Source organism: Salvelinus namaycush, chromosome 6 (assembly GCF_016432855.1).
Source record: "Salvelinus namaycush isolate Seneca chromosome 6, SaNama_1.0, whole genome shotgun sequence".
Lineage (NCBI taxonomy): Eukaryota > Metazoa > Chordata > Actinopteri > Salmoniformes > Salmonidae > Salvelinus > Salvelinus namaycush.
The window spans coordinates 19,638,985-19,659,231 of NC_052312.1; the positions used below are offsets into that span (position 1 = coordinate 19,638,985).

The window sequence follows — 20,247 nt, forward strand, 5'->3', positions numbered from 1 at the left end:
GGAGGGCAGCGCACAATTGGCCCAGCGTCGTTCGGGTTAGGGGAGGGATTTACAAGTAGGCCGTCATTGTAAATAAGAATTTGTTCTTAACTGACTTGCCTAGTTAAATAAAAGGTTTTAAAAAAGTATGAATATTAAATTACACAATAACTGGTTGAGCCACCTTTAGCTGCAATGACTGCAACCAAACACTTCCTGTAGTTATTTATCAGTTTCACATCACTGTGGAAGAATTTTGGCCTACTCTTCCATGCAGAACTGCTTTAACTCAGAAACATGAGGGTTTTCGAGCATGAACTGCTCATTTCAGGTGCTGCCACAACCTCTCAATCGGGTTTAGGTCTGGACTTTGACTAGGCCATTCAAAAACATTTACATTTGTTTCTTTTCAGCCATTCTGACTTGCTTGTGTTTTGGATAATTTTCTTGCTGCATGACCCAGCTGTGCTTCAGCTCGCGGACGGATGGCCTGACATTCTCCTGTAGAATGATCTAATACAGAGCAGAATTCATGGTTCCTTCAATGATGGAAAGTCATCCAGGTCCTGAGGCAGCAACGCATCCCCAAACCATCACACTACCACCACCATGCTTGACTGTTGGTATATGAGGCTCTTATTGTGGAATGCAGTACATCAGAATGACTGAAAAGAAACAAATGTAATGTTTTGGAATGGCCTAGTCAAAGTCCAGACCTAAACCCGATTGAGATGGTGTGGCAGCACCTGAAATGAGCAGTTCATGCTCGAAAACCCTCAAATGTTGATTCCACAGAGATGTGAGAGACTGGTCAACAACTACAAAACGGGTTTGGTTGGAGTCATTGTAGCTGAAAGTGGCACAACCAGTTGAGTGTAAGGGGGCAATTACTTTTTCACACGGGAGAATTGGGTATTACATAATAATTTATTTTATAAACGAAGTTATCAAAATGTTCTGTTATCGGTTCACTCAGGTTCCCTTTATCTAATATTAGGTTTTTGGTGAAGAACTAAAAACATTCAGTGTCGAAAAAATTCACAAATACAGAAAATCAGAAAGGGGTCAAATACCTTTTCATGGCACTGTATAGTACATAACTTTTGACCAGGGCACATAGGGAAAAGAGTGGCATTTGGAATGCAACCGGTGACTGAGGAGAGATGGGTCTAGGTAAGTAAGTAAGCAAGCAAGCAGAGTGGGCTACGTATCAATGTATGTCCTGAACCCGGGGATGACAATAGGGGGACGGTGTGTGTGTGTAGAGAGTTGGGATTGGGTTATGTACCGATGTCTGTGCTGAAGCCGGGGGTAACATTGAGGGGGGCAGGGAGGGAGAAGTGGCTGGAGGCCGTGTGGAGACAGGACTCTAGGTGACGACCGTGACCCATCACACTGATCGACTGACCGAGACGCCGCTCTGCTCGATCTCCTCCTCGATCTCCTCCTCACTCTGCAGGCTGACAGAATACTGACGCACACAGACAGACACTTAATATCTTCATTCAGGCAAAAATACGAGTCAGATATACAGTGCATTCAGAAAGTATTCAGACCCCTTGTCTTTCTACACATTTTGTTAAGTTACAGCCTTATTCTAAAATAGATTAAATAAATACAAATATATCAGCAATCTACACAGAATCCTCAATAATGACAAAGCGAAAACAGGTTTTTCAAAATTTTTGCAAATGTATTAAAACAAAAACACCTCATTTACGTAAGTATTCAAATCAAATGTATTTATAAAGCCATTTTAATATCAGCCGATGTCACAAAGTGCTTATACAGAAACCCAGCCTAAAACCCCAAACAGCAAGCATTGCAGGTGTGGTTCGGAAAAACTCCCTAGAAAGGCAGGAACCTAGGAAGAAACCTAGAGAGGAACCAGGCGTCTCTTCTGGCTGTGCCGGGTTGAGATTATAACAGTACATGGCCAAGATGTTCAAATGTTCATAGATGACCAGCAGAGTCAAATAATAATAATCACAGTGGTTGTAGAGGGTGCAACAAGTCAGCACCTCAGGAGTAAATGTCAGTTGGCTTTTCATAGCCGAGCATTCAGAGTTAGAGACAGCAGGTGCGGTAGAGAGAGAGACAGTCGAAAAACAGCAGGTCCGGGACAGGTAGCACGTCCGGTGAAACGGTCAGGGTTCCATAGCCACAGGCAGAACAGTTTAAACTGGAGCAGCAGCACGACCAGGTGGACTGGGGAGAGCAAGGAGTCATCAGGCCAGGTAGTCCTGGGGCATGGTCCTAGGGCTCAGGTCCTCCAGGAGGGGAGAGGGAGAGAATTAGCATACTTAAATGCACACAGGACACCAGATAAGACAGGATAAATGCTCCAGATATAACAGACTGACCCTAGCCTCCCAACATAAATGCTGGAGGCTGAGACCCTTTGCTATGAGATACGAAATTGAGCTCAGGTGCATCCTGTTTCCATTGATCATCCTTGAGATGTTTCTACACACTTGATTGGAGTCCACCTGTGGTAAATTCAATTGATTGGACATGATTTGCAAAGGCACACACCTGTCTATATAAGGTCCCACAGTTGACAGTGCATGTCAGAGCAAAAACCAAGCCATGAGGTCGAAGGAATTGTCCGTAGAGCTCAGACAGGTTTGTGTCAAGGCATAGATCTGGGGAAGGATACCGCAACATTGAAGGTCCCCAAGAACACAGTGGCCTCCATCATTCTTCAATGGAAGAAGTTTGGAACTACTAAGACTCTTCCTAGAGCTGGCCGCCCAGCCAAACTGAGCAATCGGGAGATAGGGGCCTTGACCTTAGTGCTGCCTTTGATACCATCGATCACCACATTCTTTTGGAGAGATTGGAAACCCAAATTGCTCTACACGGACAAGTTCTGGCCTGGTTTAGATCTTATCTGTCGGAAAGATATCAGTTTGTCTCTGTGAATGGTTTATCCTCTGACAAATCAACTGTACATTTCGGTGTTCCTCAAGGTTCCGTTTTGGAACCACTATTGTTTTCACTATATATTTTACCTCTTGGGAATGTCATTCGAAAAGATAATGTTAACTTTCACTGCTATGCGGATGACACACAGCTGTACATTTCAATGAAACATGGTGAAGTAGTAGTTTCTTAGTAGTTTAGTTTCTGCCTCTAACCCTATTACAGGGGCTGAGTCACTGGCTTACTGGTGCTCTTTCATGCCGTCCCTAGGAGGGGTGCGTCACTTGAGTGGGTTGAGTTACTGACGTGATCTTCCTGTCTGGGTTGGCGCCCCCCCTTGGTTTGTGCTGTGGTGGAGATCTTTGTGGGCTATACTCGGCCTTGTCTCAGGATTGTAAGTTGGTGGTTGAAGATATCCCTCTAGTGGTGCGGGGGCTGTGCTTTGGCAAAGTGGGTGGGGTTATATCCTTCCTGTTTGGCCCTGTCCGGGGGTATCTTCGGATGGGGCCACAGTGTCTCCTGACCGCTCCTGTCTCAGCCTCCAGTATTTATGCTGCAGTAGTTTGTGTCGGGGGGCTAGGGTCAGTTGGTTATACCTGGAGTATTTCTCCTGTCTTATCCAGTGTCCTGTGTGAATTTAAGTATGCTCTCTCTAATTTTCTCCTTCTCTCTTTCTTTCTCTCGGAGGACCTGAGCCCTAGGACCATACATCGGGACTACCGGGCGTGGTGACTCCTTGCTGTCCCCAGTCCGCCTGGCCTTGCTGCTATTCCAGTTTCAACTGTTCTGCCTGCGGTTATGGAACCGCCACCTGTCCCAGACCTGTTGTTTTTCAACTCTTAATGATCGGCTATGAAAAGCCAACTGAAAATTATTCATGATTATTATTTGACCATGCTTGTCACTTATGAACATTTTTGAACATCTTGGCATAGTTCTGTTATAATCTCCACCCGGCACAGCCAGAAGAGGACTGGCCACCCCTCATAGCCTGGTTCCTCTCTAGGTTTCTTCCTAGGTTTTGGCCTTTCTAGGGAGTTTTTCCTAGCCACTGTGCTTCTACACCTGCATTACTAGCTGTTTGGGGTTTTAGGCTGGGTTTCTGTACAGCACTTCGAGATATTAGCTGATGTACGAAGGGCTATATAAAATAAACTTGATTGATTGAAGCCCCAAAATTGCCCTCGCTAGAAGCCTGTGTTTCAGACATAAGGAAGTGGATGGCTGCAAACTTTCTACTTTTAAACTCGGACAAAACAGAGATGCTTGTTCTAGGTCCCAAGAAACAAAGAGATCTTCTGTTGAATCTGACAATTAATCTTGATGGTTGTAAAGTCGTCTCAAATAAAACTGTGAAGGACCTCGACGTTACTCTGGACCCTGATCTCTCTTTTGACGAACATATCAAGACTGTTTCAATGACAGCTTTTTTTCCATCTACGTAACATTGCAAAAATCAAACTTTCTGTCCAAAAATGATGCAGAAAAGTTAATCCATGCTTTTGTTGCTTCTAGGTTAGACTACTGCAATGCTCTACTTTCCGGCTACCCGGATAAAGCACAAAATAAACTTCAGTTAGTGCTAAATACGGCTGCTAGAATCCTGACTAGAACCAAAAAATTTGGACCCTGTAGAACATCTATGGTGAATCAAAAGGAACTCCCAACAATAACTCCCAGAGGCTGCATGCGAATAAATACAACGGTTTATTATGAATTTTCATGACAATTACGTTGGCATATGCTACACATTGTATGTCAATTGACCCTTGCTTTTTCGCACGCATATTTCTTTTGTGCGTCTTTATGTGTGATTCCGGCTTTAGGCTTAAGTGCCTTGCTCAAGTGCGCGTCCCACACACACACACACACACACCCACTCGTGGATACCAGCACTGCTATTAAAATGTACCTTTTGTTAAGCAAATCACCTGATAGATGAGGTGAGTTGGAGCGGGTATTTTAAAAATATGTAGGGCACACTCAGTCCTCGTTAGTGTAGTGGTCAGTATCCCTAGGGGAGAGCCAGAGGCCGGGGTTGAATTCCCGGATGGGGGAGGATAAACTCCCCCCCACTAAGCCTGTGTGTGGGAGTTCGATCATGTTGAATGCTCTCTTTTCTTCTTCCCATAGGTCAGGAGTACAGGATGTATAACACATATTAGGTGCACTTCTACGCCACCTTTGCACTTATCGTGCTAAGGCTCTAACTAGCCCTCAGTCTACAATATGGCATTCGTGAGCAAAGCAGGGTGTGGTTGTTATTCTGTGTGTGTTTGCATGTGTGTGTGTGTGCGCACGTGCATGCGTTTACACGTGTGTGTGTGTGGTAGCTCTCTCCCGTCCTGGTATGTGTGTTTGTTTTAGTGTGTGGGTGTGTGTGTTCCCTATTTGTGTATTTTCTTTCAGCTGTATGTGGGGTTTTGTGTGACCCAACAACTAAAATAAAATGTTATTGGTCACATACAAATATTTAGCAGATGTTATTGCGTGTGTAGCGAACAAAAGGACTCCATCTGACGAGTGGCAGTTATTCTCCCGTAAAGGTTGAGAACGTAGTTCCTCATGACCTCGGGAACCAGGTATAGGACAACTACTCACACACACTGCACCAACATTTAGAAACAATTCATAATATGGCCCTTTGAGCTGGATTCATATTCAAAGAAACAATATGGCCCTCGAGCCGGATTCATATTAAAATAAATGATATGGTCCATTGAGACAAATTCATATATAAACTTCTCAATTACACATTGGGTTAAATACTGGTACTGATTTCAGATATGTGCATGTAACTTGGTTGTTCGTGACATACATTGAAGTCAGAGGCACGAAAATGTTGCACTTTGAAAATGTCACCCAATGAGTGAGTCTGTTGTGACCTCTAAATGACGAACAGTGTCAGCACGTTAACGCCTACCTGATCCACGACACGGCCGACTGGAAGGACCTGAACCTGAAGTTAGTCTCTGCAGACCTGCAGGACAATCACCTGATCCAGGATACCCGTCTACCAGTGATAATAATATAATACAACTATTATAGGGATTCTGACTCAGGACATACAGTACATGCAGGACATGTAGTCCATCTACCAGGTAAAACAAAATTTCAGAATTGGGGTGCTTCTGTAGGATTAGTTACAAGGATAAAACTATATAGACAGCAAATGTTTTCATCTGGTTTCCGTAGTGTAGTGGTTATCACGTTCGCCTAACACGCGAAAGGTCCCCGGTTCGAGACCGGGCGGAAACAGTTTTTTTGGCGGGCAATAACTTTTTTCATACACAGTATTTAAGCGTTCAAATTTAGCAGGAGGACAAGTTATGGCATGCAATTATGAAATGGAACGCTTTATCCACAGCTATAATTTATTTGTGGCTAAATTATGCTCTCATCAGTAGGATTTAGAATTATATTATTTATATCTATACAGACATGACTAAATATATAATTTGGGCAAATGTATTTAATAAAAATAATTTCTAATTTTTAAAAAAGTATTTAATTATTTGATACATTTATTTCAAATGTAATTTTATCCCCTTCAGGTTGGAATGGAGTTTGTTCGTTTTTGTAATTTCAAGATTGCTCTCACACCATATTAGTTTTAGATTATAGGAATGATAATATGCTCTCTCTCCGTCTCTGTCTCAGTGCGTACTGTGTGGCTTTGGCTGTGTGTGATGTGTACAAGAGAAAGGCTGGTGGACAATGAGGCTGCCTTCCAGCGATTCAGAGATATATTAGACAGAGGGAGCACTGCCTTCGACAAGCTGCTATGGAACGTCAGTACCTTAACAGCCAGCATTCAGTAATGAATGGGGACTGAATGCAGAAAAAAATGGTTTTGCTTTGTGTTTACACATTCTTCTTCAATTAGTTGGTGTTTATATAGTATAGAGTTTGAATTCAAGCAAAAATTCAAAAACTAGCAACTGAGATTCTGGAATACTAGCGCTGAGCGTTTTACTAAAATGTTGGTTATTTTTTTGTTATTATAAAAAAGAGATATATTCATATATATATATTTTTACTTCGGTTCAGTAATTTGAATTCCATTTCGTTCGTTTTTTTCTGTTACCTCGATTTGCAGTTTCTGTAGAGTTAAATTAGGGAGTTGTAGTTTCCCACAGGCCAATATTCAACATGGTTTTGCGCAGAAAACGTGGTAATTAACTACAATGACCAAAATCCGTTGCGTTCCCGCTTAATCTTGTCCAGTCTGCAGGGCAGACAAACAGCGATCAAGAGGGATAGAAAGCAGGTACTTTGCGAGCCTGAAAGTACATGATTTAAGTGATTGTACATTTATTAAAGTATGAAATATTTACATTGAAGATCTACAAAAATTGTGATTTTGGCAGACAGCGTAGGCAGCAGCTATATAGAGATGAGATCAAATAAAACAAATATTTTTTAAAGTAATGTAATGTGAACGCGATGGTTAATAAGTGATAAGCAGTCAATACCATTAAAGGACTTGTATTAGTTGTTTTATTCTGTGTTGTTACAGCATTCAACCCATATAATGCATTGTGTATTGAATATCAAAAACCGTGATTATTTTTTAATAATCTAACCGAAACCGAACCGACCACAAAAAACATTAATCGCTCAGTACTATGGAATACCAATGGAAAAGCGTTATGTGCCAGTTCCACATACAGGGTGCTTAATACATAACAATTGTATTTAACCCGACCTTTTAGTCCTCGTTAGTATAGTGGTCAGTATCCCCGCCTGTCACGCGGGAGACCGGGGTTCAATTCCCCGACGGGGAGGAATATATTTTATTGCTTTTTTACATTTCTGTCTGTGAGATAAACTTCACAGGCCATTCAGAGCTTGACTTTACGGTCTCTCGGTCTCTTCAGGCCAGTACTACAATTACGACAGCAGTGTGATGTCAGACCAGTGTGCCGGTGTTGTGCCGAAAATCTCCCCCCTGCCAGAATTCTCACCCCCTTTGAATTTCCTTAATTTTGTGACTAAAGTCAAATACTTTCTGTGACACACATGAGTCAAATACTTTCTATAGAACAAACTTCACGACAGGATAGGCAACCGAAATTAATAATGTATTAATGTATGTGTGTTATATTAAACATAGAGGAGGGAGTAAAATGTTGTCAAGCAATCAACATTTCAGAACAACTGTGGCTGAATTATTATCCTTACACTTTCAAAAATACTAGTCGAATAAGACATGGGAGAGATGACGAATTTTGTCAACGAGATTTATTTACAGACTAATACAAAAATCGGTAGTGGATTTAGGTATGGGCGACATGCGAATGCAGAGGGCCCGAGCTCCCTGGTGCGGGCAGAGGCGTACACTGAAGGGAGTTTCGCCCAGGGTGCCATACAAGCTAGAACCGCCACATACTCTTGAAACAAATAGCCAAACCGATAAAGGCAGACAAAAATGCTTTCTTATACTAAGATCAGTGAAATGTAGGCTAAACTGACAACGGAGTGAAGAGCAGAAATCTCAACTAGCAAGCAAGTCGCAGCAATGAAGAAGGCGAAGGGGGGGAGAATTCTGTCAGGGGGGAGATTTTCGGCATAACACCGGCCAGTGATTCCTACGGGCATCTGGACTGGGAGATTGCGAGTTTCAGGTCAGACAAAGCCAAGACATAAAGAGCAATACTATTGTTGACTATTAAAACACTAATAGAAAAGTATTGACTAAACAGCGCCACACACTGGACAAACAGAGGAATATCTTGCCCCTGATCAGACTGCTATTTTAACCCCTGCCGGTCTAGAAATGCATATAGTAATGCTTATATTATTGCTTGTTGCTTTTTTCAAATAGTGCTGATAATCTCTGACTACGTAAAGTCAATTTGGTTTTCTTAAAAAGAGCTTAAAATACAATTTTATATTGTAATTATTATGAATGACTTCCAGACTCAACAACACATTCTGATCACACTTTGAATCTAACAAAACTAAGCACAGCTGTTCTAACCCCCTCCCCAGGCCCTTTCTAAATAAAAGATTTGCAGTGCACTGAAGTCTATGTTTCACCTGAATGTGGTGAGTTTTGCTAGGGGTCAGATGGGTGCGGTCAACGGTATGAGGCCAGAGGGGGTGCCTGACCGTTCCAGTGTCCAGTCAGACTAGGTATAGACCGGGGTGGTGTACGGACTGGCCGCCACTATGATCCAACGAGTGACACATTTTGTACGGTCATTTGAGTAAATTCAACAAACGGTAGAAATGTTTGAATGTTATATTACTTACTATCCTCTCTCATCTTCCACATTTCAAACCAAAATATCCAGACAATTGACCAAATAATAAATCAATCCCAATATCTCAGCCCACTCTCGCTCTGTGTCAGGTTATGCTGGAGGAGGGTATACGGTAGGGCAGAGGGCTGCTACCGGACAGTGTGGGAGCCTACATGAGGCCTCTCAGCAACTGGGCCATGCAGCTGGCCCTGTACACCTCACCACCATGGGACCAGGCCCCCAAGACCACCATCACCATCACCATACCTACTGGCCAGGCCCCCAAGACCACCATCACCACCATACATACTGGCCAAGCCCCCAAGACCACCATCACCACCATACCTAATGGCCAAGCCCCCAAGACCACCACCACCACCATACCTACTGGCCAGGCCCCCAAGACCACCATCACCACCATACCTACTGGCCAAGCCCCCACGACCACCATCACCACCATACCTACTGGCCAGCCCCCCAAGACAAGGCGCCCAAGACCACCATCACCACCATACCTACTAGCCAGGCCCCCAACCTTTAGATTAACAGTCTAACGCGCTAACCAATTGCACCACAGAGACATGCAATTATATTGACGCTCAGCAGGCCAAAGTCACATGGAAGATCACTACAAGTCAGGAAGGGTCTGTTCACGTCGCCACAATCTGAAAAATGTCATCCCTGGGTGGGGTCGAAGCACCAACCTTTAAATTGACAGTCTAACGCGCTGACCAATTGCTTCACAGAGACTTGTGGTGTGTTTGACCCTGACACTTGACCTCTGGCCATCTGTGATCTCATCCAACTGTACATGGAGTTTTCGACAAAATGACACTTTGTTCCAATGGTTGTGTCAACGTGCAACGAAACTGCCGCAACAGTTTCAAGGAATTGTGCCACAGAGAGGAGTGATTATAATGACCCTCAGCAGGCCAAAGTCACATGGAAGATCACTACAAGTCAGGAAGGGTCTGTTCACATCGCTACAATCTGAAAAATGTCATCCCTGGATGGGGTCAAAGCACCAACCTTTAGATTGACAGTCCAACGCGGTAACAGATTGCGCTACAGAAGCTTGTGGTGGAATTGACCCTCAGCCAGGCAAAGTCACAGGGAATCTCAATTCAAGTCCAGGATGTCGCTTCATGGAGCACTACAAACTGAAAACTCTCATCCCTGGGTCGGCTCAAACCACCAACCTTTAGCTTAACAGTCTAACGAGCTAACCAATTGCACAACAGAGACTTGTGGTGTATTTGACCCTGACAGTTGACCTCTGGCCATCTGTGATCTCATCCAACTGTACATGGAGTTTACGACACAACAACACTTTGTTCCAATGGTTGTGTCAAGGTGCAACGAAAGTGCCACAACATTTTCAAGGAAGTAGCCCTGTAGTTTTCTAACGTTTGTTAGCTTTTTGAATGGCCTTAAAAGGGCAAAAATGCCGAGCAATCTTCGTCAGCGCAACATTTTATTAAAAGGCATCTGGCAGGAGTAAATTCAGCCACAATCACGAATATCATTTGATAGATATATATCTTAAACCACTGCATTTTCAAGAATGTAATATATAATCATCAAATTCATTCATAATAATTAGGGGACTGACCCCGGATTAATATTAATAAATGGTATGTTCCTTGGAGACCACAGAATGATCAAGCTATTGAGTAACAGAAGATCACAGAACATTGACAGCCATTTTACCAGTAGGTATAGCAAATTGTCATCTTTCACGTTCAACAACACACCAATCACATAAGATAACAGGAAACACAGCAGGTCAAAAACTAGCCTACTGTAAGTCCAGGAAGGTCTTTCTACAACAGCAGAAATGTAAAGCTTGCATCCCTGGGTGGGCTCGAACCACCAACCTTTAGATTAACAGTCTAACGCGCTAACCAATTGCACCACAGAGACCTGCAATTACATTGTCCCTCAGCAGGCCAAAGTCACATGGAAGATCACTACAAGTCAGGAAGGGACTGTTCACATCGCTACAATCTGAAAAATGTCATCCCTGGGTGGGGTCGAAGCACCAACCTTTAAATTGACAGTCTAACGCGCTGACCAATTGCTTCACAGAAACTTGTGGAGTGTTTGACCCTGACACTTGACCTCTGGCCATCTGTGATCTCATCCAACTGTACATGGAGTTTTCGACAAAATGACACTTTGTTCCAATGGTTGTGTCAACGTGCAACGAAACTGCCGCAACAGTTTCAAGGAATTGTGCCACAGAGAGGAGTGGTTATAATGACCCTCAGCAGGCCAAAGTCACATGGAAGATCACTACAAGTCAGGAAGGGTCTGTTCACATCGCTACAATCTGAAAAATGTCATCCCTGGATGGGGTCAAAGCACCAACCTTTAGATTGACAGTCCAACGCGGTAACAGATTGCGCTACAGAAGCTTGTGGTGGAATTGACCTTCAGCCAGCCAAAGTCACAGGGAATCTCAATTCAAGTCCAGGATGTCGCTTCATGGAGCAGTACAAACTGAAAACTCTCATCCCTGGGTCGGCTCAAACCACCAACCTTTAGCTTAACAGTCTAACGCGCTAACCAATTGCACAACAGAGACTTGTGGTGTATTTGACCCTGACAGTTGACCTCTGGCCATCCGTGATCTCATCCAACTGTAAATGGAGTTTACGACACAACAACACTTTGTTCCAATGGTTGTGTCAAGGTGCAACGAAAGTGCCACAACATTTTCAAGGAAGTAGCCCTGTAGTTTTCTAACGTTTGTTAGCTTTTTGAATGGCCTTAAAAGGGCAAAAATGCTGAGCAATCTTCGTCAGCGCAACATTTTATTAAAAGGCATCTGGCAGGAGTAAATTCAGCCACAATCACAAATATCATTTGATAAATATATATCTTAAACCACTGCATTTTCAAGAATGTAATATATAATCGTCAAATTCATTCATAATAATTAGGGGACTGACCCCGGAAGTATGATATAATGGCGAGTCACTTTCATGGCATACAGGCACACATATACACACAATCACACACACACACACTGGACCAACATTGTCCTTCAAGCGAGATAAATATAAATGCTAAAGTTTTTCATGCCAGATTGATATATTTTACATTGGAATACTAGCCGGATTAATATTAATAAATGATATGTTCCTTGGAGACCACAGAATGATCAAGCTATTGAGTAACAGAAGATCACAGAACATTGACAGCCATTTAACCAGTAACCAGTAGGTATAGCAAATTGTCGTCTTTCACGTTCAACAACACAACAATCACATAAGATAACAGGAAACACAGCAGGTCAAAAACTAGCCTGCTGTAAGTCCAGGAAGGTCTTTCTACAACAGCAGAAATGTAAAGCTTACGTCCCTGGGTGGGCTTGAACCACCAACCTTTAGATTAACAGTCTAACGCGCTAACCAATTGCGCCACAGAGACATTCTGTTATATTGACCCTCAGCAGGCCAAAGTCACATGGAAGATCACTACAAGTCAATAAGGGTCTGTTCACATTGCTGCAATCTGAAAAATGTCATCCCTGGGTGGGGTCGGAGCACCAACCTTTAAATTGACAGTCTAACGCGCTGACCAATTGCTTCACAGAGACTTGTGGTGTATTTGACCCTGACACTTGACCTCTGGCCATCTGTGATCTCATCCAACTGTACATGGAGTTTTCGACAAAATGACACTTTGTTCCAATGGTTGTGTCAACGTGCAACGAAAGTGCCACAACATTTTCAAGGAAGTAGCCCTGTAGTTTTCTAACGTTTGTTAGCTTTTTGAATGGCCTTAAAAGGGCAAAAATGCTGAGCAATCTTCGTCAGCGCAACATTTTATTAAAAGGCATCTGGCAGGAGTAAATTCAGCCACAATCACAAATATCATTTGATAAATATATATATCTTAAACCACTGCATTTTCAAGAATGTAATATATAATCGTCAAATTCATTCATAATAATTAGGGGACTGACCCCGGAAGTATGATATAATGGCGAGTCACTTTCATGGCATACAGGCACACATATACACACAATCACACACACACACACACACACTGGACCAACATTGTCCTTCAAGCGAGATAAATATAAATGCTAAAGTTTTTCATGCCAGATTGACATATTTTACATTGGAATACTAGCCGGATTAATATTAATAAATGATATGTTCCTTGGAGACCACAGAATGATCAAGCTATTGAGTAACAGAAGATCACAGAACATTGACAGCCATTTTACCAGTAACCAGTAGGTATAGCAAATTGTCGTCTTTCACGTTCAACAACACACCAATCACATAAGATAACAGGAAACACAGCAGGTCAAAAACGAACCTTCTGTAAGTCCAGGAAGGTCTTTCCACAAAGGCAGAAATGTAAAGCTACCGTACCTGGGTGGGCTCGAACCAGCCACCTTTAGCTTAACAGTCTAACGCGCTAACCAATTGCACAACAGAGACTTGTGGTGTATTTGACCCTGACAGTTGACCTCTGGCCATCCGTGATCTCATCCAACTGTACATGGAGTTTACGACACAACAACACTTTGTTCCAATGGTTGTGTCAACGTGCAACGAAAGTGCCACAACATTTTCAAGGAAGTAGCCCTGTAGTTTTCTAACGTTTGTTAGCTTTTTGAATGGCCTTAAAAGGGCAAAAATGCTGAGCAATCTTCGTCAGCGCAACATTTTATTAAAAGGCATCTGGCAGGAGTAAATTCAGCCACAATCACGAATATCATTTGATAAATATATATATCTTAAACCACTGCATTTTCAAGAATGTAATATATAATCGTCAAATTCATTCATAATAATTAGGGGACTGACCCCGGAAGTATGATATAATGGCGAGTCACTTTCATGGCATACAGGCACACATATACACACAATCACACACACACACACACTGGACCAACATTGTCCTTCAAGCGAGATAAATATAAATGCTAAAGTTTTTCATGCCAGATTGACATATTTTACATTGGAATACTAGCCGGATTAATATTAATAAATGATATGTTCCTTGGAGACCACAGAATGATCAAGCTATTGAGTAACAGAAGATCACAGAACATTGACAGCCATTTTACCAGTAACCAGTAGGTATAGCAAATTGTCGTCTTTCACGTTCAACAACACACCAATCACATAAGATAACAGGAAACACAGCAGGTCAAAAACTAGCCTTCTGTAAGTCCAGGAAGGTCTTTCCACAACAGCAGAAATGTAAAGCTACTGTCCCTGGGTGGGCTCGAACCACCAACCTTTAGATTAACAGTCTAACACGCTAACCAATTGCGCCACAGAGACATTCGGTTATGTTGACCCTCAGCAGGCCGAAGTCACATGGAAGATCACTACAAGTCAGGAAGGGTCTGTTCACATCGCTGCAATCTGAAAAATGTCATCCCTGGGTGGGGTCGGAGCACCAACCTTTAAATTGACAGTCTAACGCGCTGACCAATTGCTTCACAGAGACTTGTGGTGTATTTGACCCTGACACTTGACCTCTGGCCATCTGTGATCTCATCCAACTGTACATGGAGTTTTCGACAAAATGACACTTTGTTCCAATGGTTGTGTCAACGTGCAACGAAAGTGCCACAACATTTTCAAGGAAGTAGCCCTGTAGTTTTCTAACGTTTGTTAGCTTTTTGAATGGCCTTAAAAGGGCAAAAATGCTGAGCAATCTTCGTCAGCGCAACATTTTATTAAAAGGCATCTGGCAGGAGTAAATTCAGCCACAATCACGAATATCATTTGATAAATATATATATCTTAAACCACTGCATTTTCAAGAATGTAATATATAATCGTCAAATTCATTCATAATAATTAGGGGACTGACCCCGGAAGTATGATATAATGGCGAGTCACTTTCATGGCATACAGGCACACATATACACACAATCACACACACACACACACTGGACCAACATTGTCCTTCAAGCGAGATAAATATAAATGCTAAAGTTTTTCATGCCAGATTGACATATTTTACATTGGAATACTAGCCGGATTAATATTAATAAATGATATGTTCCTTGGAGACCACAGAATGATCAAGCTATTGAGTAACAGAAGATCACAGAACATTGACAGCCATTTTCCCAGTAACCAGTAGGTATAGCAAATTGTCGTCTTTCACGTTCAACAACACACCAATCACATAAGATAACAGGAAACACAGCAGGTCAAAAACTAGCCTTCTGTAAGTCCAGGAAGGTCTTTCCACAACAGCAGAAATGTAAAGCTACCGTCCCTGGGTGGGCTCGAACCACCAACCTTTAGATTAACAGTCTAACGCGCTAACCAATTGCGCCACAGAGACATTCGGTTATATTGACCCTCAGCAGGCCAAAGTCACATGGAAGATCACTACAAGTCAGGAAGGGTCTGTTCACATCGCTGCAATCTGAAAAATGTCATCCCTGGGTGGGGTCGAAGCACCAACCTTTAAATTGACAGTCTAACGCGCTGACCAATTGCTTCACAGAGACTTGTGGTGTATTTGACCCTGACACTTGACCTCTGGCCATCTGTGATCTCATCCAACTGTACATGGAGTTTTCGACAAAATGACACTTTGTTCCAATGGTTGTGTCAACGTGCAACGAAAGTGCCGCAACAGTTTCAAGGAATTGTGCCACAGAGAGGAGTGGTTATAATGACCCTCAGCAGGCCAAAGTCACATGGAAGATCACTACAAGTCAGGAAGGGTCTGTTCACATCGCTACAATCTGAAAAATGTCATCCCTGGATGGGGTCAAAGCACCAACCTTTAGATTGACAGTCCACGCGGTAACAGATTGCGCTACAGACGCTTGTGGTGGAATTGACCCTCAGCCAGCCAAAGTCACAGGGAATCTCAATTCAAGTCCAGGATGTCGCTTCATGGAGCACTACAAACTGAAAACTCTCATCCCTGGGTCGGCTCAAACCACCAACCTTTAGCTTAACAGTCTAACGCGCTAACCAATTGCACAACAGAGACTTGTGGTGTATTTGACCCTGACAGTTGACCTCTGGCCATCCGTGATCTCATCCAACTGTACATGGAGTTTACGACACAACAACACTTTGTTCCAATGGTTGTGTCAACGTGCAACGAAAGTGCCACAACATTTTCAAGGAAGTAGCCCTGTGGTTTTCTAACGTTTGTTAGCTTTTTGAATGGCCTTAAAAGGGCAAAAATGCTGAGCAATCTTCGTCAGCGCAACATTTTATTAAAAGGCATCTGGCAGGAGTAAATTCAGCCACAATCACGAATATCATTTGATAAATATATATATCTTAAACCACTGCATTTTCAAGAATGTAATATATAATCGTCAAATTCATTCATAATAATTAGGGGACTGACCCCGGAAGTATGATATAATGGCGAGTCACTTTCATGGCATACAGGCACACATATACACACAATCACACACACACACACACTGGACCAACATTGTCCTTCAAGCGAGATAAATATAAATGCTAAAGTTTTTCATGCCAGATTGACATATTTTACATTGGAATACTAGCCGGATTAATATTAATAAATGATATGTTCCTTGGAGACCACAGAATGATCAAGCTATTGAGTAACAGAAGATCACAGAACATTGACAGCCATTTTCCCAGTAACCAGTAGGTATAGCAAATTGTCGTCTTTCACGTTCAACAACACACCAATCACATAAGATAACAGGAAACACAGCAGGTCAAAAACTAGCCTTCTGTAAGTCCAGGAAGGTCTTTCCACAACAGCAGAAATGTAAAGCTACCGTCCCTGGGTGGGCTCGAACCACCAACCTTTAGATTAACAGTCTAACGCGCTAACCAATTGCGCCACAGAGACATTCGGTTATATTGACCCTCAGCAGGCCAAAGTCACATGGAAGATCACTACAAGTCAGGAAGGGTCTGTTCACATCGCTGCAATCTGAAAAATGTCATCCCTGGGTGGGGTCGAAGCACCAACCTTTAAATTGACAGTCTAACGCGCTGACCAATTGCTTCACAGAGACTTGTGGTGTATTTGACCCTGACACTTGACCTCTGGCCATCTGTGATCTCATCCAACTGTACATGGAGTTTTCGACAAAATGACACTTTGTTCCAATGGTTGTGTCAACGTGCAACGAAAGTGCCGCAACAGTTTCAAGGAATTGTGCCACAGAGAGGAGTGGTTATAATGACCCTCAGCAGGCCAAAGTCACATGGAAGATCACTACAAGTCAGGAAGGGTCTGTTCACATCGCTACAATCTGAAAAATGTCATCCCTGGATGGGGTCAAAGCACCAACCTTTAGATTGACAGTCCACGCGGTAACAGATTGCGCTACAGACGCTTGTGGTGGAATTGACCCTCAGCCAGCCAAAGTCACAGGGAATCTCAATTCAAGTCCAGGATGTCGCTTCATGGAGCACTACAAACTGAAAACTCTCATCCCTGGGTCGGCTCAAACCACCAACCTTTAGCTTAACAGTCTAACGCGCTAACCAATTGCACAACAGAGACTTGTGGTGTATTTGACCCTGACAGTTGACCTCTGGCCATCCGTGATCTCATCCAACTGTACATGGAGTTTACGACACAACAACACTTTGTTCCAATGGTTGTGTCAACGTGCAACGAAAGTGCCACAACATTTTCAAGGAAGTAGCCCTGTGGTTTTCTAACGTTTGTTAGCTTTTTGAATGGCCTTAAAAGGGCAAAAATGCTGAGCAATCTTCGTCAGCGCAACATTTTATTAAAAGGCATCTGGCAGGAGTAAATTCAGCCACAATCACGAATATCATTTGATAAATATATATATCTTAAACCACTGCATTTTCAAGAATGTAATATATAATCGTCAAATTCATTCATAATAATTAGGGGACTGACCCCGGAAGTATGATATAATGGCGAGTCACTTTCATGGCATACAGGCACACATATACACACAATCACACACACACACACACTGGACCAACATTGTCCTTCAAGCGAGATAAATATAAATGCTAAAGTTTTTCATGCCAGATTGACATATTTTACATTGGAATACTAGCCGGATTAATATTAATAAATGATATGTTCCTTGGAGACCACAGAATGATCAAGCTATTGAGTAACAGAAGATCACAGAACATTGACAGCCATTTTACCAGTAACCAGTAGGTATAGCAAATTGTCGTCTTTCACGTTCAACAACACACCAATCACATAAGATAACAGGAAACACAGCAGGTCAAAAACTAGCCTTCTGTAAGTCCAGGAAGGTCTTTCCACAACAGCAGAAATGTAAAGCTACCGTCCCTGGGTGGGCTCGAACCACCAACCTTTAGATTAACAGTCTAACGCGCTAACCAATTGCGCCACAGAGACATTCGGTTATATTGACCCTCAGCAGGCCAAAGTCACATGGAAGATCACTACAAGTCAGGAAGGGTCTGTTCACATCGCTGCAATCTGAAAAATGTCATCCCTGGGTGGGGTCGAAGCACCAACCTTTAAATTGACAGTCTAACGCGCTGACCAATTGCTTCACAGAGACTTGTGGTGTATTTGACCCTGACACTTGACCTCTGGCCATCTGTGATCTCATCCAACTGTACATGGAGTTTTCGACAAAATGACACTTTGTTCCAATGGTTGTGTCAACGTGCAACGAAAGTGCCGCAACAGTTTCAAGGAATTGTGCCACAGAGAGGAGTGGTTATAATGACCCTCAGCAGGCCAAAGTCACATGGAAGATCACTACAAGTCAGGAAGGGTCTGTTCACATCGCTACAATCTGAAAAATGTCATCCCTGGATGGGGTCAAAGCACCAACCTTTAGATTGACAGTCCACGCGGTAACAGATTGCGCTACAGACGCTTGTGGTGGAATTGACCCTCAGCCAGCCAAAGTCACAGGGAATCTCAATTCAAGTCCAGGATGTCGCTTCATGGAGCACTACAAACTGAAAACTCTCATCCCTGGGTCGGCTCAAACCACCAACCTTTAGCTTAACAGTCTAACGCGCTAACCAATTGCACAACAGAGACTTGTGGTGTATTTGACCCTGACAGTTGACCTCTGGCCATCCGTGATCTCATCCAACTGTACATGGAGTTTACGACACAACAACACTTTGTTCCAATGGTTGTGTCAACGGTGCAACGAAAGTGCCACAACATTTTCAAGGAAGTAGCCCTGTGGTTTTCTAACGTTTGTTAGCTTTTTGAATGGCCTTAAAAGGGCAAAAATGCTGAGCAATCTTCGTCAGCGCAACATTTTATTAAAAGGCATCTGGCAGGAGTAAATTCAGCCACAATCACGAATATCATTTGATAAATATATATATCTTAAACCACTGCATTTTCAAGAATGTAATATATAATCGTCAAATTCATTCATAATAATTAGGGGACTGACCCCGGAAGTATGATATAATGGCGAGTCACTTTCATGGCATACAGGCACACATATACACACAATCACACACACACACACACTGGACCAACATTGTCCTTCAAGCGAGATAAATATAAATGCTAAAGTTTTTCATGCCAGATTGACATATTTTACATTGGAATACTAGCCGGATTAATATTAATAAATGATATGTTCCTTGGAGACCACAGAATGATCAAGCTATTGAGTAACAGAAGATCACAGAACATTGACAGCCATTTTACCAGTAACCAGTAGGTATAGCAAATTGTCGTCTTTCACGTTCAACAACACACCAATCACATAAGATAACAGGAAACACAGCAGGTCAAAAACTAGCCTTCTGTAAGTCCAGGAAGGTCTTTCCACAACAGCAGAAATGTAAAGCTACCGTCCCTGGGTGGGCTCGAACCACCAACCTTTAGATTAACAGTCTAACGCGCTAACCAATTGCGCCACAGAGACATTCGGTTATATTGACCCTCAGCAGGCCAAAGTCACATGGAAGATCACTACAAGTCAGGAAGGGTCTGTTCACATCGCTGCAATCTGAAAAATGTCATCCCTGGGTGGGGTCGAAGCACCAACCTTTAAATTGACAGTCTAACGCGCTGACCAATTGCTTCACAGAGACTTGTGGTGTATTTGACCCTGACACTTGACCTCTGGCCATCTGTGATC

The 20,247-nt window shown here is 42.7% G+C and overlaps 9 non-coding genes across 9 annotated transcripts; 2 read left to right on the forward strand and 7 right to left on the reverse strand.

The window, feature by feature from the left end:
* The first annotated feature begins 6,089 nt into the window (after positions 1–6,089).
* On the forward strand, positions 6,090–6,162 carry trnav-aac. Its single transcript has one exon. It is a non-coding gene; the product is annotated as a tRNA-Val (tRNA).
* Positions 6,163–7,619: 1,457 nt separating this feature from the next.
* trnad-guc lies at positions 7,620–7,691 on the forward strand. The gene has a single exon. It is a non-coding gene; the product is annotated as a tRNA-Asp (tRNA).
* A 3,310-nt stretch (positions 7,692–11,001) lies between these two features.
* Positions 11,002–11,075, reverse strand: trnan-guu. Its single transcript has one exon. It is a non-coding gene; the product is annotated as a tRNA-Asn (tRNA).
* A 1,438-nt stretch (positions 11,076–12,513) lies between these two features.
* trnan-guu lies at positions 12,514–12,587 on the reverse strand. Its single transcript has one exon. It is a non-coding gene; the product is annotated as a tRNA-Asn (tRNA).
* A 1,803-nt stretch (positions 12,588–14,390) lies between these two features.
* On the reverse strand, positions 14,391–14,464 carry trnan-guu. The gene has a single exon. It is a non-coding gene; the product is annotated as a tRNA-Asn (tRNA).
* Positions 14,465–15,411: 947 nt separating this feature from the next.
* trnan-guu lies at positions 15,412–15,485 on the reverse strand. The gene has a single exon. It is a non-coding gene; the product is annotated as a tRNA-Asn (tRNA).
* A 1,441-nt stretch (positions 15,486–16,926) lies between these two features.
* On the reverse strand, positions 16,927–17,000 carry trnan-guu. Its single transcript has one exon. It is a non-coding gene; the product is annotated as a tRNA-Asn (tRNA).
* A 1,441-nt stretch (positions 17,001–18,441) lies between these two features.
* trnan-guu lies at positions 18,442–18,515 on the reverse strand. Its single transcript has one exon. It is a non-coding gene; the product is annotated as a tRNA-Asn (tRNA).
* Positions 18,516–19,957: 1,442 nt separating this feature from the next.
* Positions 19,958–20,031, reverse strand: trnan-guu. The gene has a single exon. It is a non-coding gene; the product is annotated as a tRNA-Asn (tRNA).
* Positions 20,032–20,247: the final 216 nt, after the last annotated feature.